This window comes from Chiloscyllium plagiosum, unplaced genomic scaffold, assembly GCF_037043375.1.
Source record: "Chiloscyllium plagiosum isolate Xiang-an unplaced genomic scaffold, Cpla_swu_hap1 HiC_scaffold_13, whole genome shotgun sequence".
Lineage (NCBI taxonomy): Eukaryota > Metazoa > Chordata > Chondrichthyes > Orectolobiformes > Hemiscylliidae > Chiloscyllium > Chiloscyllium plagiosum.
Genome location: NW_028270151.1, coordinates 4,779,818 through 4,804,775, shown reverse-complemented (window position 1 = coordinate 4,804,775; position 24,958 = coordinate 4,779,818). Strand labels below are relative to the sequence as shown.

The 24,958-nt window shown below is 45.9% G+C and overlaps 1 protein-coding gene across 9 annotated transcripts in view; it reads left to right on the top strand.

Annotated features, from left to right (window-relative positions):
- Positions 1–24,958, top strand: part of zbtb38 (zinc finger and BTB domain containing 38) — a 143,608-nt gene that overhangs the window by 36,721 nt on the left and 81,929 nt on the right. For 2 of the 9 annotated variants that reach the window (XR_015759096.1, XR_015759095.1), the window contains one exon: positions 8,750–9,065. The exons of 6 other annotated variants lie outside the window; for them this stretch is intronic. The gene's annotated coding sequence lies outside the window, so the exon portion shown is untranslated. Of the gene's footprint in view, positions 1–8,749; positions 9,066–15,649; positions 15,691–24,958 lie in introns of those variants that run through there. One more of the 9 variants, XM_087993297.1, reaches the window with a different exon arrangement.

Here is a 24,958-nt window from a genome sequence, read left to right as displayed (position 1 = left end):
TGTCATCTGCAAACTTACTAACTGCACCTCTTATGCTCGCATCCAAATCATTTATGTAATTGCGGCACTCCACTGCGTCACAGGCCTCCAGTCTGAAAAACAACCCTCCACCACCACCCTCTGTCTTCTACCTTTGAGCCAGTTCTGTATCCAAATGGCTATTTCTCCCTGTATTCCGTGACATCTAACCATGCTAATCAGTCTCCCATGGGGAACCTTGTCGAATGCCTTACTGAAGTCCATATAGATCACATCTACTGCTTTGCCCTCATCAATCTTCTTTGTTACTTCTTCAAAAAACTCAATCAAGTTTGTGAGACATGATTTCCCACGCACAAAGCCATGTTGACTATCCCTAATCAGTCCTTGCCTTTCCAAATACATGTACATCCTGTCCCTCAGGATTCCCTCCAACAACTTGCCCACCAGGTCGCAGGTAGATAGAATAGTGAAGAAGACGTTTGGTCAGACTGTTCTAAGCTTTAAAAAAGGATTTACAGAATCTTACATTGATTCATGCAGTTTTGGAGCAAAATAAAATGTAATTCTGCAAGTAAAAATTCACCCCACAAACCTGTGTGGGCATGCGTGGTGGGTATGAGTGTCTGTGAGAGAGCATGTATCTATGAGTGTAAAGGAGTATAGATGTATGAGAGGGTGCGTGTGGGAGTGTATGTGTAAGCGTATGAGAGTCCGCGTGAGTGTATGGGTCTGTAGGAGAGTGTAGTGCAGTGGGGTCACCTGTAGTGTGACATGAACCCAAGATCCTGGTTGAGGCCCTCCCTATGTGTACCGAACTTGGCTATCAGCCTCTGCTCGGCCACTTTGCCTGTCCCGAAGTCCACCTTGGAGGATGGTCACTCGAAGGTCTGAGGTCGAACTTTTTCATAACATGCTCAACAAGTTCCAACCAGTTCAAAAACTATTTCCCTTCACCAAATTCCTGCTGACTCTGCCCAATCAGAGCATTATTATCCAAGGGTCCATTTATCCCCTCCTTTAGATTGGATTCCAGACTTTTCCCTAGTACTGACTTAAGGTTAATAGTTGTGCAGTACCCCATTTTCTCTCATTCCCTTTCAATGATGAAGTAACATTTGTTATCTTCCAAACTGCAGGAATCATTGCAGCCTCTCTAGAACTTTGAAAGAGTACTTCGTTTTGGTATTCACCCAGAAGGAAGATGTGGAGGATAGTGAGATGTGGGTGAAGCATGAGCATTTTGAAGTTAAGAAAGAAGTGGTATTGGGTATGTGAAGAGCATTAAGATGGATGAGGCCCCTGGGCCCTATGGTATCTACCCCTGATTACTGAGAGAAGCAAGGGAGGAGATCACTGGGGCCTTGACCAAGATCTTTGCATTTGCTACTGTAGAGGTCCTGGAGGACTGGTGAGTAGCTAATGTTGCTCCTCTGTTCGAGAAGGGAAATAGGGACAATCCAGGAAACTACAGACTGGTGAGTCTCACACCGGTGGTTGGGAAGTTATTGGAGACAATCCTTAGAGATAGGATTTACGTTCATTAGAGTCAGCGTGGCTTTGTGTAGGGCAGGTCATGTCTTACTACCTTCATTGAATTTTTCGAGGAGGTGACTGAGATAATTGAGGGAAGAGCAGTGAATGATGCTGACATGGATTTTAGTGAAGCTTTTGACAAGGTCCTTCATGGTAGGCTCATCCAGAAGATTAAGATGCATGGGATCCACAGTGACTTGGCTGTGTGAATTCAGAACTGGCTTACTTATATAACACAGAGACTAGTGGTGGAAAGGTGTTTCTCTGGCTGGGGATCCATGACTAGTGGTGTTCCTCAGGGATCCATATGGGGGCCTCTGCTGTTTATGATGTATAGAAGTGACTTGGATGAAAATATAGATGGTTGAGTTAGTGAGTCAGCAGATGATACAAAGATTAGTGGAGTTATGGATGGTGTGGAAGATTGTCAAAGGATACAATGCGATATGAATCAGTTGCAGATATGAATGGAGAGATGGTAGATGGAGTTTAACCCAGGTGGGAGATGCTGCACTTTGGGAGATCAATTGTTAAGGAAAAGTATATAGTTACTGGCAGGACCGTGAACAGCACTGTGTACAGAGGGATCTTTGGGTTCAAGTTCATAGCTCCCTCTAAGTGGATACACAAGTAGATTGGGTGGTAAAGAAGGCATATGGCATACTTGCCTTTATTGGTCGGGGAACTGAGTACAAGAATCAGGATGTCATGTTGCAGCTTTATAAAAACTTGGTTTGGCCAAATTCCATTCCAGTTGCCACATTATAGGAATGATATAGGGGTCTTGAAGATGGTGCAGAAGAGGTTTATCTGAATTAGAGGGTATGAGCTATAAGGAGAGGCAAGACAAACTCGGAATGTTTTCTCTGGAGCAGTAGAGGCTGAGGGGAGACTTGAGAGAAGTCTGTAAAATTGAGAGGTGTAGATTGGGTTGACAGAATCTTTTTTTCCCCTGAGTTGAAAAGTCTAATACTCGGGGTATCCATTTAAGGTGAGAGAGGAAGTTTTTTACAGAGAGAGTGGTAGGAGTCTGGGGTGTTGTTGAAGGTAGATATGAGCTGAAAATGTGTTGCTGGAAAAGCGCAGCAGGTCAGGCAGCATCCAAGGAACAGGAGAATTGACGTTTCGGGCACCAGCTCTTCTTCAGGAAAGGGCTGAAGAAGGGCTGGTGCCCGAAACATCGATTCTCCTGTTCCTTGGATACTGCCTGACCTGCTGCGCTTTTCCAGCAACGCATTTTCAGCTCTGATCTCCAGCATCTGCAGCCCTCACTTTCTCCTCGAAGGTAGATATGACTGGAGCATTTAAGGAGGTTTTAGATAAGCACATGAATCTGCAGGGAATGGAGGGGTATGGACCAAGGGCAGGCAGAAAGGATTTAGTTTAATTTGACTTTAGGTTTGACACAACATCATGGGCCAAAGGGCCTGTTCCTGTGCAGTACAGTTCCACACTCAATGATCACTAATACATCCAGTTTCTTTCAGCATTATTGAATGAAAAATTTCAGGTCTTGGGGGTTACTCAATCTGCAGTCCAGTTTCTTACACAACCTTCTTATGAACGCTTCTTTCAAATCTTTGGTTTTTCTTCTGTCTAGTGTCTGCCCTTGGATGTGTGATTCTGAGATTTATTGCTGCATCTTCAATGAAGAGAGACAAAGGCATCATTTAGCTTCTCTGGTATTTCTCTACTCCCCCGCTGCAAACGTGTCTAACCCACATTCTTCATGGCCAAACATTTCCTTCATATCGAAGGCTTTTTTTCCTTTCTCATTAATTTATATACATTCTATTTTTCTTTTTTCATATCAATTTTCTTGGTCCAACTTTGCTGTGTACAAATGCTGCTTCCAATTCTCAGGCTTATTATTCCTGGCAACTTTATAGGTTTTCTTTCTTTAAATTTTATGCAATCCTTAACTGGATTTATTAATCTAGGTTGACTGACCTTTTGAGTTTTTGTACATGAGGGAATACATAGTTGCTATAAAATACACAGTTCTTTAAAGACTAACTTGCCTGTGTACAGTCATTTCTTCTATAGCGTGATAGTTATGTTTCTCTATGACCTTGTACTATACCATAATCACACAATACAAATAACACTTAGTGTTGGTGATGCGATCACACTATAGCCAACACACATTTTAAAAGTTTGCATTTTAGAAATGGCGTCCTCTATTCATCAGTGCATTGACTAAACACTGTAAACCCGCGTTTTTATAGTAAAATGACCTGGTACCATCATATCTTTGAATGTGTTTTGACAATCCAACACAACCAATTTGTCCCTCAAGCCTATACAATTTCCTTTGTTCAAAGTTAAACCCTTGGCTTGAGATGGAAATGCCCCACGTTCAAATATGATGGCTTGATTAAATGCAGTCAACACGGCTTTGTGAGGGGCACGTCATGCCTCACAAACCTTATCGAGTTCTTTGAGGGTGTGACTAGAAATGTTGATGAGGGTCGAGCTGTGAATGTGGTGAATATGGACTTCAGCAAGGTACTTGATAAGGTTCCCCATGGTAGGCTCATTCAGAAGGTCAGGAGGAATGGGATACAGGGGAACTTAGCTGTCTGGATACAGAATTGACTGGCCAACAGAAGACAGCGAGTGGTAGTAGAAGGAAAATTCTGGATTAGTGGTGCTGGAAGAGCACAGCAATTCAGGCAGCATCTGAGGAGCAGTAGAAGGAAAATGATGAGTGGTGTTCCACAGGGCTCTGTCGTTGGGCCTCTACTCTTTGTAATTTTTATTAATGACTTGGATGAGGGGATTGAAGAATGGGTCAGCAAGTTTGCAGACGACACAAAGGTTGGAGGTGTCATTGACAGTATAGAGGGCTGTTGTAGGCTGCAGCGGGACATTGACAGGATGCAGAGTTGGGCTGAGAGGTGGCAAATGGAGTTCAACCTGGATAAATGCGAGGTGATGCATTTTGGAAGGTCGAATTTGAAAGCTGAGTACAGGATTAAGGATAGGATTCTTGGCAGTGTAGAGGAACAGAGGGATCTTGGTGTGCAGGTACATAGATCCCTTAAAATGGCAACCCAAGTGGACAGGGTTGTTATGAGAGCATATGGTGTTTTGGCTTTCATTAACGGGGGATTGAGTTTAAGAGCCATGAGATCTTGTTGCAGCTCTATAAAACTTTGGTTAGACTGCACTTGGAATACTGGGTCCAGTTCTGGTCGCCCTATTATAGGAAAGATGTGGATGCTTTGGAGAGGGTTCAGAGGAGGTCTACCAGGATGCTGCCTGGACTGGAGGGCTTATCTTATGAAGAGAGGTTGACTGAGCTTGGACTTTTTTCATTGGAGAAAAGGAGGAGGAGAGGGGACCTAATTGAGGTATACAGGATAATGAGAGGCATAGATAGAGTCGATAGCCAGAGACTATTTCCCAGGGCAGAAATAGCTAACACGAGGAGTCATAGTTTTAAGCTGGTCGGAGGAAAGTAGAGGGGATGTCAGAGGCGGGTTCTTTACACAGAGAGTTGTGAGAGCATGGAATGCATTGCCAGCAGCAGTTGTGGAGGCAGGGTCATTGGGGACATTTAAGAGACTGCTGGGCATGCATATGGTCACAGAAATTTGAGAGTGCATACATGAGGATCAATGGTCAGCACAACATTGTGGGCTGAAGGGCCTGTTCTGTGCTGTATGTTCTATGTTCTATGTAAATCTATCATGTTATGGTAATTCATCCATAAACTTTTAAAAGATTACTAATTACCCCTCTGTTATATAATACTTACTCTACAATAGCCTGCTCTCTAGTCAGTGTGTCATTTGCGTAGTGGCAATAGAATTTACTATTTGTGGGGGAGGGAATCAACATTCAAGATGTTAGTTAGGGTGCTAGTTAAGCAGCTGCTTTGCCCTGGATGGTGTCGAGTTGCTTGAGTGTTGTTGGAGCTGCACCCAGGTGGGATGTCATGAAGTTGTACAGGACACTGGTGAGGCTACTTTGGGAATACTGTGTCCAATTCTGGTCTCCCTGTTACAGAAGGATGTTATTAAATTGGAAGGAGTTCAGAAAAGATTTACAAAGATGTTTCTGGGATTGGAGAATTTGACTTACAGAGAGAGGCTGGGACCTTTTTCCCTGGAACATAGGAGACTGATGAATGACTTTATAAAGGCTTAAAAAACATGCGAGGCACAGACAAGGTCAATAACCAAGGTCTTTTACCTTGAATAGGAGAGTTCAAAGCTATAGGTGAGAGAAGAAAGACTTGAAAGAGACCTGAGGGGTATTTTTTTCAGAGGGTGGTTCGTATATGGAATATACTGCCAGCAGAAGTGATAGATGCAAGTCCGGTTGCATTTAAAAGAAATTTGGACAGTTAGATGAATAGGAAAGGTTTAGAGGGATATGGGCCAAATGCAGACAAGTGAGACTGATTTAGTTTGAGAAACTTGGTCAGTATTAATAGTTTGGATCACGTGGTTTGTTTCCAAGCTGTGTGACTTTATGACTCTCTCTCTCTCTCTGACTCTGTGGGCAGTATTCCATCACATTTCTGACTTGTGCCTTGTAGATGATGGTCCAGTTGGGAAAAGTTAAGAAGTGAGTTGTTTTCCACAGAATTCCCAGCCTCTCACCTGCGCTTATAGCCACAGTACTATGGCTGATTAATGGTCACTCCAAGGATGTTGGGGAATCCAGCTACTATAATGTAATTGCCAATGGTTGTATCCAGTCTTATTGCAAGTTATTGTAAAGTGTTTGGAAAGGAAGGACTAATTGGGGATAGTCAACTTGGCTTTGTGTGTGGGAAATCATGTCTCACTAACTTGATTAAGTTTTTTGAAAAAGTAACAAAGAGGATTGAGGGCAGAACAGTGGATGTGATCTATATGCACTTCTATAAGATGTTCGACAAGGGGCCTCATGGTAGACTGGTTAGCAAGGTTAGATCACATGGAATATAGAGAGATCTAGCCATTTGGATACAGAACTGGCTCGAAGGTAGAAGACAGAGGCAGGTGATGGAGGGTTGCTTTTCAGACTGGAAGCCTGTGATCAGCAGAGTGCCAATCTTATCAGATCGAATGGATCGGTTGGAGAGACAGTTAGAAGCGATGAGGAATTTGCAACAGCAACAGTATGTGATGGGTTGCAGTTATAGGAAGAGGGGAAAGTCTCCGATACAGTCACATAGACGGGTTAAGTCCAGGAAAGGTAAGAGAGGTAGGCGCCTAGTACAGGAGACTTCTGTGGCTATCCCCATTACAAATAGGTATGCTGTTTTGGAAAATGTAGGGGGTGATGAATTCTCAGGGAAATGTAGCACGAACAGCCATGTTTCTGGTATTGAGACTGGCTCTAATGCAACGAGGGGTATGTCGGCTTCCAAGAGATCAATTGTGTTAGGGGATTCTCTAGTCCGACGTACAGACAGATGTTTCTCTGGCCAGCAGAGAAAAAGCAGAATGGTGTGTTGCTTCCCTGGTGCCAGGATCAAGGATGTCTCGGAGAGGGTGCAGAATGTTCTCATGGGGGAGAGGGGCCAGCAGGAGGTCATTGTCCACATTGGAACCAACGACATTGGAAGGGAAAAGGTTGAGATTCTAAAGGGAGATTACAGAGAGTTAGGCAGAAATTTAAAAAGGAGGTCCTCAAGAGTCGTAATATGTGGAATACTCCCGGTGTTATGAGCTAGTGAGGGCAGGAATAGGAGGATAGAGCTGATGAATGCATGGCTGAGGAGCTGGTGTTTGGGGGAAGGATTCACATTTTTGGATCATTGGAATCTCTTTTGGGGTAGAAGTGACCTGTACAACAAGGACGGATTGCACCTAAATTGGAAGGGGACTAATATACTGGCTAGAACTGCTTGGGAGGATTTAAACTAGTAAGGTGGGGGGTGGGACCCAGGGAGATAGATCAATCTGAGGCGGGTACAGCTGAGAACAGAAGTGAGTCAAACAGTCAGGGCAGGCAGGGACAAGGTAGGACTAATAAATTAAACTGCATTTATTTCAATGCAAGGGGCCTAACAGGGAAGGCAGATGAACTCAGTGCATGGTTAGGAACATGGGACTGGGATACCATAGCAATTACAGAAACGTGGCTCAGGGATGGGCAGGACTAGCAGCTTAATGTTCCAGGATACAAATGCTACAGGAAGGATAGAAAGGGAGGCAAGAGAGGAGGGGGAGTGACGTTCTTGATAAGCTGTGCTGAGTGAGGATATTCCTGGAAATACATCCAGAGACGTTATTTGGGTGGAACTGAGAAATAAGAAGGGGATGATCACCTTATTGGGATTGATTTATAGACCTCCTAATAGTCAGAGGGAAATTGAGAAACAAACTTGTAAGGAGATCTCAGCTATCTGTAAGAATAATAGGGTTGTTGTGGTAGGGGATTTCAATTTTCCAAGCATAGACTGGGACTGCCATAGTGTTAAGGGTTTAGATGGAGAGGAATTTGTTAAGTGTGTACAAGACAATTTTCTGATTCAGTATGTGGATGTACCTACTGAGAAGGCGCAAAACTTGATCTACTCTTGGGAAATAAGGCAGGGCAGGTGACTGAGGTGTCAGTGTAGGAGCACTTTGGGGCCAGTGACCATAATTCTATTAGATTTAAAAAACTGATGGAAAAGGATAGACCAGGTCTAAAAGTTGAAGTTCTAAATTGGAGAAAGGCCAATTTTGACAGTATAAGGCAAGAAATTCCAAAAGCTGACTTAGGCAGATGTTCGCAGGTAAAAGGACGGCTAGAAAATGGGAAGCCTTCAGGAATGAGATAACGAGAATCCAGAGAAAGTATATTCCTGTTAGGGTGAAAGGGAAGGCTGGTAGATGTAGGGAATGCTGGATGACTAAAGAAATTGAGGGTTTAGTTAAGAAAAAGAAGGAAGCATATGTCAGGTATAGACAGGATAGATCGAGTGAATCCTTAGAAGCCTATAAAGGAAGTAGGAGTATACTTAAAAGGGAAATCAGGAGGGCAAAACGGGGACATGAGATAGCTTTGGCAAATAGAGTTCAGGAGAATCCAAAGGGTTTTTACAAATACATTAATGACAAAAGGGTAACCAGGGAGAGAATAGGCTGCCTTGCTGATCTTTGAGGGGCCCTATATGTGGAGCCACAGAAAATGGAGGAGATACTAAACGAGTATTTTACATCCGTATTTACTGTGGAAAAGGATATGGAAGATATAGAATGTAGAGAAATAGATGATGACATCTTGCAAAATGTCCTTATTACAGAGGAGGAAGTGCTGGATGTCATGACTCCGAGGTCACCCATAGACTGATTAAAAGGCGGTGGAGAGCAATCGAAGATGATGACGAGGATTCATTGTAATGAATTTAATTTTTGGACATGGTTTTGAACACTGGATCGAAGACTCATTTTCATGTTCATCAAATATTACAATTCTTCATGCAAGTTTTGAAAGCAGTTCATTCACTGGGTGTAACAGTAGAATATATACTTTTCATATTGTATTTTAAACCACCTGTGCTTGTACTCCCATTTTAAATGATATTTTACAACGCCAATAAAAAGTGAAGTATTCAGAGAGTGAGAAACAATGATAGGATTGTACAACTTTCATGATCCATAGGCACCTTGTGGAAATGAAAAGATAGAATCTCTGGAGAAACCTTATCATTATCCTGGCTTCTTGCTTGGGTGTAGGCTGACTCTGTATCCATTTCAATCGTGGGTGGCATGGTGGCACAGTGGTTAGCACTGCTGCCAGAGACCCGGTTTCAATTCCCGCCTCAGGCGACTGACTGTGTGGAGTTTGCACGTTCTCCCCGTGTCTGCGTGGGTTTCCTCCGGGTGCTCCGGTTTCCTCCCACAGTCCAAATATGTGCAGGTTAGGTGAATTGGCCATGCTAAATTGCCCGTAGTGTTAGGTAAGGGGTAAATGCAGAGGCATGGGTGGGTTGCGCTTCGGCAGGTCGGTGTGGACTTGTTGGGCTGAAGGGCCTGTTTCCACGCTGTAATGTAATCTAATCTAAAAAGGTGGATAAATCCCTAGGACCTGATCAGGTGTACCCTAGAACTCTGGGAAGCTAGAGAAGTGATTGGTGGGCCTCTTGCTGAGATATTTATATCATCGATAGTCACGGGTGTGGCGCCAGTAGTCTGGAGGTTGGCTAACGTGTTGCCACCGTTTAAGAAGGGGGGTACGGACATGCCAGGGAATTATAGGCCAGTGAGCCTAACGTTGGTGGTGGGCAAGTTGTTGGAGGGCATCCCGAGAGACAGGATGTACATGTATTTGGAAAGGCAAGGACTGATTAGGGATAGTCAACATGTCTCACTTGACTGATTTTTTTTGAAAAAGTAACAAAGAGGATTAATGAGGGCAGAGCGGTAGATGTGATCTATATGGACTTCAGTAAGGCGTTTGACAAGGTTGCCCATGGGAGACTGATTAGCAAGGTTAGATCTCATGGAATAAAGGGAGAAATAGCCATTTGGATACAGAACTGGCTCAAAGGTAGAAGACAGAGGGTGGTGGTGGAGGGTTGTTTTTCAGACTGGAGGCCTGTGACCAGTGGAGTGCCACAAGGATCGGTGCTGGGTCCTCTGCTTTTTGTCATTTACATAAATGATTTGGATGCAAGCATAAGAGGTACAGTTAGTAAGTTTGCAGATGACACCAAGATTGGAGGTGTAGTGGACAGCGAAGAGAGTTACCTCAGATTACAACAGGATCTGGACCAGATGGGCCAATGGGCTGAGAAGTGGCAGATGGAGTTTAATTCAGATAAATGCGAGGTGCTGCATTTTGGGAAAGCAAATCTTAGCAGGACTTATAAACTTAATGGTAAGGTCCTAGGGAATGTTGCTGAACAAAGAGACCTGGAGTGCAGGTTCATATCTCCTTGAAAGTGGAGTTACAGGTAGATAGGTTAGTGAAGAAGGCGTTTGTATGCTTTCCTTTATTGGTCAGAGTATTGAGTACAGGAGTTGGGAGGTCATGTTGCAGCTGTACAGGACATTAGTCAGGCCACTGTTGGAATATTGTATGCAATTTGGATAAGTACATGGAAAGGAAAGGTTTGGAGGGAAATGGGCTAAATGCAAGCAGGTGGCACTAGTTTAGTTTGGGAACATGGTGAGGTCTAGTTGGACCCATGCTGTATGACTCTGAGTTGAGGTTGAGCTGAGATCGACCATGATGGTATCAAATGGCAGAGCAGACTGGAGAGGTTGAATCACCTACTCCTGCTCCTAGTTTTTTGCCTGGCATTTAATGTGGCATGAACATTACTTGCCATTTATCAGCCTTAGTTTGAATGTTGGATCTGGACTGCTTCAGTATCAGAGAACTTGACATTGTGCACATCTTTAGCTGACATTTCTACTCTGACCTTCTGGAAGAACAGTTGCTCTCATTCACACTCCACTCCAGATTTTCTTGTGTTCTTTTTGCTGCCATGCTGTATTGTGTAGTCACCCTCCCTTCCCCCTGAAATCAGCTTGTTTTTTCATGTTAGCATCAAAGCTATGAGGTCAAAACTCAAATGGTCCTGGTGGAACCAAAACTGAGCACAAGTGAGCAGGTTATTGCTCAGTACTGCCGCTTAGCTGTACTGATGACACTTTTTTTCTATTTTATGGATTGTGGAGAGTAGTCTGAAGGATACGAAATGGCCTGGTTGGATTTGTCCTTTGTGTATCGGACATAGGCGAGCAGTCTTCTATTTTAACAAAGAACTACAGATGCTGGAAATCTCAAACAGAAATTGCTGGTGAAACTCAGCAGGTCTGGCATCAACTGTGGAGAGAAAACAGGGTCACTGGACTGAAACATTAACTCTGCTTTCTCTCCACAGATGCTGCCAGACCTGCTGAGTTTCTCCAGTTTTCCAGGTTGCTGGATCTTTGCCAATGTTACACCTGTTTTGAACAGATTTGGCTTATGATAGAGGTAGTTCTGGAATTTCAGGGTCCATAATCCTTTGTAGTATCTGATGAATTCAGCTGTTGTTTGATTATAATCTGAAGTGAATCAGAAAGGCTGAAGGCTGATATCTGTGATGCTGGCTGGGAGGAGGCAGAGATGAATTGTCCATGGTCACTTCCAGATGGATGTAAATTTCTCCGTCTGTCTTTTGCATTGAGCTGGGCTCCCTAATCATTGGCAATGAATGGTTGAAAGATCTAGCACCTTTTTTGTGGTTGCAGTCCTGCCATAATCAGACCTGATGCATTGGTTGTGTGATTGCCAACTCTGTCTGCATGCTGTTTATGTAACTTGGCATGAATGTGGTCTGGTGTTGATGCTTCACCAAGTTCACCCTCTTTACGGAAACTGCATTCTGCTCCTGTTATGCCCTCCTTCACTCTGAACCAGGGTTGTTTCCTTGGTTTGATGGTAATGGTTGAATAGGGATATACAAGGCTGTGGTTACAGACTGTGATTGAATTCAATTCTGCTTATGGTTCCAGTGCCTCACGGATGCCTGTTAGACCTGTTCAACATCCATCACATATACACTGCCACAGTGCTTCATAAAATGGTACTTTTTAATGCTGACAGAGAGACAGCTGTTTGATATTGGCAACTTCGTAAGGCCAGGCCAGACCCCCTCAGCATTTCAAGAGAGTAGCCCAGACCCTAACTTTGCTAGTTGTTTTAAGCAGGTGTAGAGTGGATATTCCAGGAGTGCTGCAGCTGGTCAAACCACTTGGTTGTAAACAAAACAATTTATTTGCAATGTTACCGAATGAAACACAAACAAACGAGAACAGAATATAGAATAACTTAACCTACTCAAAAACCCAACAGACTATCCCAGCCTAATGATGCTTTTATGATGCTTTTCCAAATTCCTGCAACATTCCCTTGGCAAAAGAAAGGTGTGTGTGTGTGTGTATGTTGAGGGGTTGGGGAGGGGTGTGGGGGGTAGAGAGACAGAGAGATTCAGCAATGGAACACCTTCTGCCGTGGAGCTGCTTCTTTGGGAGCAGCACCTTCACAGCGACTGATAGCTTTCAGTGACCAGCCAGACTGCTACAACCAAACCGAACCAGAGAGAAGCTCAGCTGGGAGAACTGGCCACTCCCCTTTTCATTGTACAAGTGTTTTTTTTTTAAGTCTTTCTTTTGCCTGAGGCAGTATCTGTTAGCTATCCTCATACTGGCCCTAAAACCCTTCAAACCTACACCTCCTGGAGTCTGTGTCTTTATGACCTCCTGAAAATAAAACCAAGGACAGCCTCCCCTTGTTCAAGGAGCAACATCATCACAATAGGACTGGTGGAAGTGTTCAACATCAGTGACTGAGGAAAGCTGAGACAGCAGCAAACTTTCAGTAACACAACTACATCAAAATCACAATGGTTGGCTGAAGACACCCAGCCTGATCAGTAATTTGAGGGAGATCTACTTCACTGACTCCATGGGAGCCAGACTATTTCTACAGTCCTCGGACATGGTCAAGAAGCTGTTGGTCAAAGCATCCTGGATCCTACAAAAGAAAACAGTACTTCTTCCAATTAGCAAGTGTTTGCCTGATTTGAGTAATACAGGATACTTTAGTCAAGAACATATACGTTTTTGACAGAGCAGCTATCTTCCAAGAAGAGAATTCAGAAATTTAAAGTGCCTTCAGATAGGATAAGGGGCCAACAACATTTTCTACAAAGAGCAACATCCTCGGAGAAGGATATCAAAGAGATCAAAGGTTCTCTTATGGAGAAATGATCCAAAGATCAGAATCCAGATCAATGGTCATCAAACAACAGATCTACCATTCTGAGAAAAGTGTGCCCATCCAGACCACCTAGGTTTTGTGAAGTCGGGAGGAACAGGAATATGAAAGGAGAGAGAAAAGGTCGAGATGTTGATCATAGAATCCATTGGCTCCACCCAGACCCCACCACTACACCCTATCCTTGTAACTCTACATATCCCATGCTAACTATGGTCAATTTAGCATGGCCAATCCACCTAACCTGTATACATTTTGGACTGTGGGAGCAAACTGGAGCACCTGGAGGAAACCCATGCAGAAACGGAGAATGTGTAAACTTCACACAGGCAGTCACCTGATTAGTAGAACCAAACCTGGGTGCTTGGTGCTGTGAGGCAGCAGTGATAACCACTGAGCCACCGTGATGTAATAGATGTTTTGTGATAAACCTGTTCAGAGATATTATGATGGTGATGGCCTAGTGGTATTATTGCTAGGCTATTAATTCAGGTAATGTTCTGGGGACCTGGGTTCAAATCTTGCCATGGCGGATATTGAATCCAATTTTTTTTTTTTAAATCTAGTATTCAGAATTGACTCATGACCATGAAACCATTGCCAATTGTCAGCAAAACAGACCTGGCTCACTAATGTCTTTCAGAGAAGGAAATCTGCTATCCTCACCTGGTCTGGACTACTTTTGACTCCAGACCCAAAGCAATGTGGTAGATTCTCAACTGCCCTCCGAAATGGCCATGCAAGCCAATTGGTTGAAGGGCAATAAATGCTGGCCAGCCAGCGATGGCCCCGTTCTGGTAATGAATAAAACAAAAGGACCCACCTTTGGATGCAAGTAGGACTTAAACCCAGGCTTCTTGACACAGTAGACATGACATGAGCACTGGCCATATGGTCAATGTAAAGGTTAGTTTCATCAACCTGGTCAGACATGTTATGACACACTGAGAAAGTGACAACTGCAGATGCTGGAGAATCAGCCAAAAAAGGCTGGCGCTGGAAAAGCACAGCAGGTCAGGCAGCATCTGAGGAGCAGGACTGTTGATCCTTCGGGCATAAGTCCTTCATCAGGAATGTCACAATCCTGTTAAGACGCACACACACGTTCTTCAGACACAGGTGAGACATGAACCGGAACCTACTGGCTCAGAGGCAGGGACAGTATTCCTGCACTTATACGTATTGGTTAAGTATGGGGGAGGAAAGCTTTGTTCTTAGTGTTCATGCTCTATTTGCTCGACCTTTTTATTTCTAATGTCTCACAGTATGTCAGTGGACATAAGATGTTCAAGGGGAGCAGATCTATCTGAACCAGTTTCATAAGGTCCTAATTATGCCTGACCCCAAAGGTAGTTGTGGGAGAAAGTGAGCACTGCAGATACTGGAGATCAGAGTCGAGAGTGTGGTGCTGGAAAAGCACAGCAAGTCAGGCAGTATCCGAGGAGCAGGAGAATTGACATTTCAAGCCTAAGCTCTTCATCAGGAATGAGTTGTACCAATTGCTATCTTGCAATAAAACACCTTTTGTGTTATCTTTTTTAAAAAATTGCCTCTTTTGACATTTCCTTTCAATAGCATTGTATCCTTTACCACAGACCGCTAGATAAACCTGAGGTAACTGAGGATTGGTGGCAGCAAACTACTCCAAGTAACCGCCATCCAGGACCACACATTGGTGGAGCCGGCAAAATTCACCAGTTACCAGGAGCTGCAAAATATCACAATAAAAGGGCATTTTTCAAGATGCAGCTGTTTATTGCATCTGTATTATGTTGACTTTCAGCTTCAAAACAGGATCAAAACCAGTATCGGCTTGGTGCACTGTTGTGAAATATGTTTTTAAAATTGATGCTTTCAGTGGTAGACATATGGCTAACAGCTAAAATCTTGGAGAAACATGGACAATGGAAAACTGCTGAAACGGGTCTGGACATGTTTCTGTGTGAGCAGCCCTGGCCTGAGCTGCTGAGCTGGACTGAGAATCCGGTGAATAGTGACAGCCGAGAGCTGGTTATTTAACTAGACACAGTTGGTGTCAGGAGCAGTCACTGAGTAGAAGGGGCCTTGTTTCATTGAAACCTGATGAATTGCAATAAACATCCCAAAAGGACATCGCTATGGAAAGTTTCAACACTCGCTGCTAATTGTAGTCTGAGAATTATGGAGTCATTGTGGCAGTTTAATGGCTCAGGCTGATTTTAAAAACAGCATGAAACTGCTCGAAGATAGATAAGGAGAACAAAGAACAGGCAGTAACCGTACGAATGACCAGGGGCAACGTGGTCATCGACAATCCCAGAAGACTGGAGAAAATCCATGTTTAAAAGAAAAAATATGCTGGGAGCTCACTTCAGCGAGAACTCCAGATACGAACCACCACGGGGAACAAGCAGAACCGTGGGTCAGGAACCTGAATGAAGGTGGAACCCTCCATGTGGCAGAGCATAGCCTGGCCAGTTCAGTTACAAGTCGGTAATATCTCACTCTCAACCCTTCAGTAAACGTGCTCTATCTAGTTTTGCATGTAGTTCTGTAAAGGGCTGGACTCCATAGGACACTTGAAGCATTCCTGTAAAAGTATTGTATGGAAAGTACCGTTGAAAGTGTTCCACCTAAGTTCTTCAGTAAAGTGTTGCATACATTTACGGGGATTTTTGGGAATCCAGTGAGAGCCATTTAGGATTGTGTGCTGTGAGCATAGTCTTGACTTTCTCCAGCTGACTGTAAGGCCATTACAGTCACCAGCTGGCCTCCTCGGGTGGTCCAGGGATGTAATTAAATCATTCACTGAGTCTGGATCACCTGGAGAAAGGAGAACTCAGCAACTGAAGGAAGATCCTGGGGGGATCTAAATAGGAGAAGGAAAAGTAGTAATTTAAGAGGATTCATGGTGGTGTAGCTTTACCAAATAGAACATAGAACGTAGAACAATACAGCACAGAACAGGCCCTTCGGCCCACAATGTTGTGCCGAACATTTGTCCTAGCTTAACCACCTATTCATGTACCTATCCAATTGCAGATTAAAGGTCACAAATGATTTTGACTCTGCCACTCCCACAGGCAGTGCATTCCATGCCCCCACCACTTTCTGGGTAAAGAACCTACCCCTGATATCCCCCCTATACCTTCCACCCTTCACCTTAAATTTATGTCCCCTTGTAACCCTCTGTTGTACCCGGGGAAAAAGTCTCTGACTGTCTACTCTATCTACTCCCCTGATCATCTGATAAACCTCTACCAAGTCACCCCTCATCCTTCTCCGTTCCAATGAGAAAAGGCCTAGCACGCTCAACCTATCCTCGTACGACCTATTCTCCATTCCAGGCAACATCCTGGTAAATCTTCTCTGCACCCTCTCCAAAGCTTCCACATCTTTCCTAAAATGAGGCGACCAGAACTGCACACAATACTCCAAATGTGGCCTAACCAAAGTCCTGACCAGCTGCAACATCACCTCACGACTCTTGAATTCAATCCCTCTGCTAATGAACGCTAATACACCATAGGTCTTCTTACAAGCTCTATCCACCTGAGTGGCAACTTTCAAAGATCTATGAACATAGATCCCAAGATTCCTCTGCTCCTCCACGTTACTAAGAACCCTACCGTTAACCCTGTATTCCGCATTCTTATTTGTCCTTCCAAAATGGACAACCTCACACTTGACAGGGTTGAACTCCATCTGCCACTCCTCAGCCCAACTCTGCATCATATCTAAGTCCCTTTGCAGCCAACAACAGCCCTCCTCACTATCCACAACTCCACTAATCTTCGTATCGTCTGCAAATTTACTGACCCACCCTTCGACTCAAGCAGCAGAGAACCCAGATCTGACCCCTGCAAAACTCCACTTGTAACTGGGCTCCAGGCTGAATATTTACCATCTACCACCACTCTCTGACTTCGACCGGTTAGCCAGTTTTCTATCCAACTGGCCAAACTTCCCACTATCCTATGCCTCCTGACTTTCCACATAAGCCTACCATGAGGAACCTTATCAAATGCCTTACTAAAATCCCCAGTGACGTTACTAATCTACACGACCACAACGCTGCATGTGTCTCTGCCCCCACGCCGATCTCCATGTCTAACCCCGCCCACCCGCCAAGTTCCGTCACCACGCCTAACCCCGCCCCCACGACAATCTCCGTCACCACGCCTAACCCCGCCCCTTCGCCGATCTCCGACTGCATGCCTAACCCCGCCCCCATGCCTATATCCGTCACCACGTCTAACCCCGCCCCTTCGCCGATCTGCGTCCCCGCCCCCAGGCCTAACCCAGCTCCAGCCCCACACCAGGTCCTAGCTCCCAGCCCTGCCGTGTTTTCACCATCCCTCCAGACCTACCCCTCTCTGAGGATGAAAGATCAGTCCTCAGCAGAGGCCTCACCTTCATTCCCCTACGCTCTCGGATTAATGAGTTCAACACACGGCGTGACATCGAACAATTCTTCCGCCGCCTTCGCCTCCGTGCCTTCTTCTTCAACCAAGACTCCCACCCACCCTCTGACGACCCCTTCTCCCGCCTCCAACACACCCCGTCCACCTGGACACCCCGTGCTGGCCTCCTACCTGCCCTCGACCTCTTCATAGCCAACTGCCGCCGCGATATTAACCGTCACCTGAACTCCCCCACCCCTCTCACCCACTCCAACCTCTCACCCTCGGAACGCGCAGCCCTCCACTCCCTCCGTTGCAACCCTAACCTCACTATCAAACCAGCAGACAAGGGAGGCGCGGTAGTAGTTTGGCGCACCGACCTCTACACCGCTGAGGCCAAACGCCAGCTCGCAGATACCTCCTCCTACTGCCCCCTTGACCATGACCCCACCCCCCACCACCAAACCATCATCTCCCAGACCGTCCATAACCTCATCACCTCAGGGGACCTCCCATCCACCGCCTCCAACCTCATAGTCCCACAACCCCGCACCTCCCGCTTCTACCTCCTGCCCAAATCCACAAACCTGACTGCCCCGGCCGACCCATTGTCTCCGCCTGCTCCTGCCCCACCGAACTCATCTCCGCATACCTCGACACGGTCCTGTCCCCCTTAGTCCAAGAACTCCCCACCTACGTTCGGGACACCACCCATGCCCTCCACCACCTCCATGATTTTCGCTTCCCCGTTCCCAACGCCTTATCTTCACCATGGACATCCAGTCCCTGTACACCTCCATCCCCCATCACGAAGGACTCAAAGCCCTCCGCTTCTTCCTTTCCCGCCGTACCAACCAGTACCCTTCCACTGACACCCTCCTTCGACTGACTGAACTGGTCCTCACCCTGAACAACTTCTCTTTCCAATCCTCCCACTTCCTCCAAACCAAAGGAGTAGCCATGGGCACCCACATGGGCCCCAGCTATGCCTGCCTCTTCGTAGGATATGTGGAACAATACATCTTCCGCAACTACACTGGCCCCACCCCCCACCTCTTCCTCCGCTACATCGATGACTGACTGTATCGGCGCCGCCTCGTGCTCCCACGAGGAGGTTGACCAGTTCATCCACTTCACCAACACCTTCCACCCCGACCTCAAATTCACCTGGACAGTCTCAGATTCCTCCCTCCCCTTCCTCGACCTTTCTATTTCTATCTCAGGCAACCGAATCAACACGGACATCTACTACAAACCGACCGACTCCCACAGCTACCTGGACTACACCTCCTCCCATCCTGCTCCCTGTAAAAACGCCATCCCATTCTCCCAATTCCTTCGTCTCTGCCGCATCTGCTCCCAGGAGGACCAGTTCCAAAAACGTACAACCCAGATGGCCTCCTTTCTCAATGACCGCAATTTCCCCCCCGACGTGGTCGACGATGCTCTCCACCCCATCTCTTCCACTTCCCGCTCCGCTGCCCTTGAGCCCCGCCCCTCCAACCGCCACCAGGACAGAACCCCACTGGTCCTCACCTACCACCCCACCAATCTCCATGTACAGCGCATCATCCGCCGTCATTTCCGCCACCTCCAAACGGACCCCACCACCAAGGATATATTTCCCTCCCCTCCCCTATCAGCATTCCGTAAAGACCACTCCCTCCGTGACTCCCTCGTCAGATCCACACCCCCCACCAACCCAACCTCCACTCCCGGCACCTTCCCCTGCAACCGCAGGAGGTGCGAGACTTGCGCCCACACCTCCCCCCTCACCTCCCTCCAAGGCCCCAAAGGAAACTTCCATATCCGCCACAGATTCACCTGCACCTCCACACACATCATCTATTGCATTCTCTGCACCCGATGTGGCCTTCTCTATATTGGGGAGACAGGCTGCCTACTTGCGGAGCGTTTCAGAGAACACCTCTGGGACACCCGGACCGACCAACCCAACCACCCTGTGGCTCAACACTTCAACTCCCCCTCCCACTCCACCAAGGATATGCAGGTCTTTGGACTCCTCCATCGCCAGACCACAACAACACGACGGTTGGAGGAAGAGCGCCTCATCTTCCGCCTAGGAACTCTCCAACCACAAGGGATGAACTCGGATTTCACCAGTTTCCTCATTTCCCCTCCCCCCAGCTTGTCTCAGTCAAATCCATCGAACTCAGCACCGCCTTCCTAACCTGCAATCTTCTTCCTGACACCTCCGCCCCCACCCCAGTCTGACCTATCACCCTCCCTTTGACCTCTTTCCACCTATCGCATTTCCGACGCCCCTCCCCCAAGTCCCTCCTTCCTACCTTTTATCTTAGCCTGCTGGACAAACTTTCCTCATTCCTGAAGCAGGGCTTATGCCCGAAACATCGATTCTCCTGTTCCCTGGATGCTACCTGACCTGCTGCGCTTTTCCAGCAACACATTTTCAGCTCTGATCTCCAGCATCTGCAGACCTCACTTCCTCCTTACTAAAATCCATGTATACTACATCCACTGCTCTATCCTCATCCACATGCTTGGTCACCTCCTCAAAGAATTCAATAAGACTTGTAAGGCAAGACCTACCCCTCACAAATCCGTGCTGGCTGACCCTAATTAAGCAGTGTTTTTCCAGATACTCATAAATCCTATCCCTCAGTACCCTTTCCATGACTTTGCCTACCACCGAAGTAAGATTAACTGGCCTAAAATTCCCGGGGTTATCCCTATTCCCTTTTTTGAACAGGGGCACAACATTTGCCACTCTCCAGTCCCCTGGCACCACCCCCATTGACAGTGAAGATGAAAGGATCATTGCCAACGGTTCTGCAATTTTCTCTCTTGCTTCCCACATAATCCTAGGATATATCCCGTCAGGCCCGGGGGACTTGTCTATCCTCAAGTTTTTCAAACTGCCCAAACATCTTCCTTCCTAACAAGTATCTCCTCTAGCTTACCAGTCCGTTTCATACTCTCCTCTTCAATAATACGGTCCCTCTCATTTGTAAATACTGAAGAAAAGTACTCATTCAAGACCTCTCCTATCTCTTCTGACTCAATACACAGTCTCCCACTACTGTCCTTGATCGGACCTACCCTCGTTCTCGCCATTCTCATGTTTCTCACATACGCATAAAAGGCCTTGGGGTTATCCTTGATCCTACTCGCCAAATATTTTTCATGCCCTCTCTTAGCTCTCCTAATCCCTTTCTTCAGCTCCCTCCTGGCTATCCTGTATCCCTCCAAGGCTCTGTCTGAACCTTGTTTCCTCAACCTTATGTAAGCCTCCTTACAAGACATTCAACCTCCCTCGTCAACCAAGGTTCCCTCACACAACCATCTCTTTCCTGCCTGACAGGTACATACTTATCAAGGACACATCGTATCTGTTCCTTGAAAAAGTTCCCCATTTCAACGACATCCTTCCCTGACAGCCTATGCTCCCAATTTATGCTCCTCAGATCCTGTCTTGCAGCATCGTGTTTACCCTTCCCCCAATTGTAAAACCTGCCCTGTTGCACGCACCTATCTCTCTCCATAACCAAGGTGAAAGTCACAGAATTGTGGTCACCATCACCAAAATGTGTGCAAGGTAAGTGATTCAATAGGCAGAAATATAAAGGAATCACCCCAACCGTTCCAGGACCAGTAGTTAAGAGATTAGGGGCCACTGCAAAGGAACAGTTTGGTGAAAGAAAGATGAAATTATTATAAAGATGTCACTGTAACATGTTCTTTGGAGGAATTATATGAGCAAGACGTTGAGGATAAATGAAGAAAAGATTAAGAGAACTGGAGAGGAAGATCGAGCAATTGAGAAAATTCCAGACTATCTGCCAAACGCTCATCAGCCTGACTAGCTATCAACAAACATGGGATATGAAAAGGAACAATTGCGAAGTATAGATCCAGACTAATCAGGAAAAAAAAACGCAATTCACAAACGTGAAAGTGCACGATCAGGGCACTACCGATAACTCTCCAATGTGGTCTGTTTGGAAGCCACATGGTTCATGGCAGGTAACCATTGACTACAGAAAGTCGAATAAAATTATTCCTCAGACAGCTCTACTGCGGTGACTCATCTAAAAACTATGAGGAGACAATGTCCATTAGTGAAGTGATTCCTGGTCTTGGACATTAATGGGTTCTGCCAGTTTTAATTCACTTTTACATTGAAGACACCTGTACACTTGGATGTCTACCCCAGAGCTTTCATAACTCTCTCCCTCCACTTTTCACCCAAAAACTAGCTTAGGATTCTGTTGGTCTTTGTTTGCTTGCTGCAGCATATGGATGCTTTACAGACTGAGCATCTGCAGCTCCTCAGTGAATTGTAAACACTATTGGCTAATTTTGGGGCTGAGGGGGAACCTAAAAAGGTCCAGGTTGGTCACCTGCTTGGGTTTTATCATCACGCAGGGTTAAAGAGGTGGATGAAAACCGGATGAATGTCATTCAGGTCATGTGAGGGGGCAAGTTGAGACATCCCTCGGGTGCTTTTTAGATCAAAGGTTATTGCCGAAACCATATTGAGAGTTTTACCGCATTATATTGGCCCCATAATCAGACTTAATGAAGAAAAACACTCTATGGTGTGGGGAGACCAAAATACTTAAGCCATTGTTGCAATTGAATAAGCACTGGCTAGTTAACCAGCTTTGATAATCGCAAGCTTACCCTTTGACTTTGAACTTGTCGCTATGACCCTGACCCTTTCAGCAGTCTTTCGGGAATCGCACGGGCAACTCCTTCTGGTAACCATCTCGACCCAGTTGAACAGGGATTAACGCCATGTGAAAGACCCCCATCAGTCATTTGCAAGGTGGTGCTGTATTCCTCATCATTTGTCTGAAACATTTTATAATTCTGAAGGAATATTGTCGCAATTTAGCTTTTACTAGATGGACGTGTTAACAATGACACTGAGTCAAAATTATATTTCCCAATGGGCCCTGCTGTCTAAAGAACCCACACACCCATATTCTTAGCAGCGACATCATCAACAGGAGCAAACTCCTTAACTGCCAGGCATGGACAGCATCGACAAGGGCTACACCACACGGTGGCCAGGCATGGACAGCATCGACAAGGGCTACACCACACGGTGGCCAGGCATGGACAGCATCTACAAGGGCTACACCACACGGTGGCCAGGCATGGACAGCATCGACAAGGGCTACACCACACGGTGGCCAGGCATGGACAGCATCGACAAGGGCTACACCACACGGTGGCCAGGCATGGACAGCATCTACAAGGGCTACACCACACGGTGGCCAGGCATGGACAGCATCGACAAGGGCTACACCACACGGTGGCCAGGCATGGACAGCATCGACAAGGGCTACACCACACGGTGGCCAGGCATGGACAGCATCTACAAGGGCTACACCACACGGTGGCCAGGCATGGACAGCATCTACAAGGGCTACACCACACGGTGGCCAACAGGCCTGGACAACATATCTCCTCAAGGAATCATTTGGGCCAAAACAAAATGGGGGAGAAAAGAGAGATTAAACATTTTTTTTATTGGTGACTCTTCAATGGTAGAGGAGGGAGTTAGGAGAACAGGATGTGAAATATACGGAGGACAGCAAAGTGTTCCCGAAATACAAATAGCATTACAACTCCCATGCAGTGGGAGTGCACAAGCTACAGAACTAGCAGAAATAGCATACGTAGCGAGCTATCCCAAGAAATCCCTGACCTCAGCTGACATATATTCCAGTAGGTTGTATATCTGCAGCAATCCCTGGCCTGATGGGGGATTTGAGAGGGTTTTTGGCCAAAGATGGAAAACCATTGCCCTCTGAAGACTTCTTGCATTCATTCTCAATCAAGCATCAGGCAGGGATTATGGGATAATTTAAGGTAAAGGCACACCGCAGGTCATCTCCACAAAAGAATATCTGGACGGATGGATTGGCAAAGCAAGGACCCAGAGAGGCTTAAACCCTGGCAGATTTCACATGAAGTAACACACGTAGCTAAGATAATTGCAAACATTATAACCTAATGCATGTGTACATGATTTAGCCTCCTGAAGTATGGAAGCTGACCAAGGAACACACTTTGCTGCCAAAATGATACAAAACCTCGTGGCCCAGTCAGGAATAAATCAAAAATAGCCTTTCAACCGCAAACAAGCGATGTAGTTGTAAGAATGAACAGAATTTTGAAAACCATCATTCGAGAGACAGTACAACAAAATCACTTCACTTGGAATGTGATACCACCCTCCTAATCATGATTTACCCAGAACGGGATTTACCCCACACTTAATGATGGGACACTCCATGAGAGAGACTGAGGTCCTGTTAGGATTAAATCTACCTGAACCAGAGGCGCTGGACTTGAACCAGGGAAATTTGTATAAAGGCACCTGAAAAACATTCAAGCTGTTCAAGTAGTAATAGCAGTGACAGTGCAACAGAGGAAAAATTAAAGTGAAATCTACTTTGGCAGGAAGGTCCAGCTTGCTGAGCTAAACATTGGGAGAAAATAATACTCTGATGACCAACTGGTGACCTTATTGGCTCTGAGGTATGTGGGCCCTAACTCTGCTGTGGATAAGGCAACTCACTCTCTGTAAGGTCCTATTAGACAAGGGGAAAAGCTACCACAAAACAATTAAAGCTGTTTTGGGGGTGGGGGGAGGGGCATACAGAACAGCAATTCCCTCAACATAATGTTGGATGCTGGAGAAAACCACGTGGTTTTAGAGGAAATTGAGAATCAGGATGTATCTACCCAACCTACTCCTTTTTCAGGAGAAAGTGAGGACTGCAGATGTTGGAGAGTCAGAGCCAAAGAGTGTGGTGCTGGAAAAGCACAACAGGTCAGGCAGCATCCGAGGAGCAGGAGAAGCGACGTTTTGGGCTTAAGCCCTTCATCAGGAATGAGCTGGAAAAGCATTCCTGATGAAGGGCTGATGTCCGAAACATCAACTCACCAGCTCCTCGGATGCTGCCTGACTAGCTGTACTTTTCCAGCACCACACTCTTCGACTCTTACTCCTTTTGCAGCTCTTCCCAAGTCAGTAGCAACCAGCTCCAGCCGAACTCTCAGCAGCAATTTCTCTGCTGCCACCGGGCACGGTTTCATTTTCTTCTCAAATGCCTTCAGCTGACTGTGAATCCAGAATAATCAAACTCCCCAGAAATGGGTTTGGAGTGCAGAACACTTCCCAGAGCTCACTCGATGGGTCAGAAACAGATTGGCATCCATTAGGCCAAGTCTGTGTCCTCTAAGATATTGTTTGCCAGCCTTTCCTCTACAAGTCTGGAAGAAACATCATTTATAATCTATAATGTATATTTCAATCTGGATGGCTGATCTCGGATTTAGAAAAAAATCTTGTCAGGACA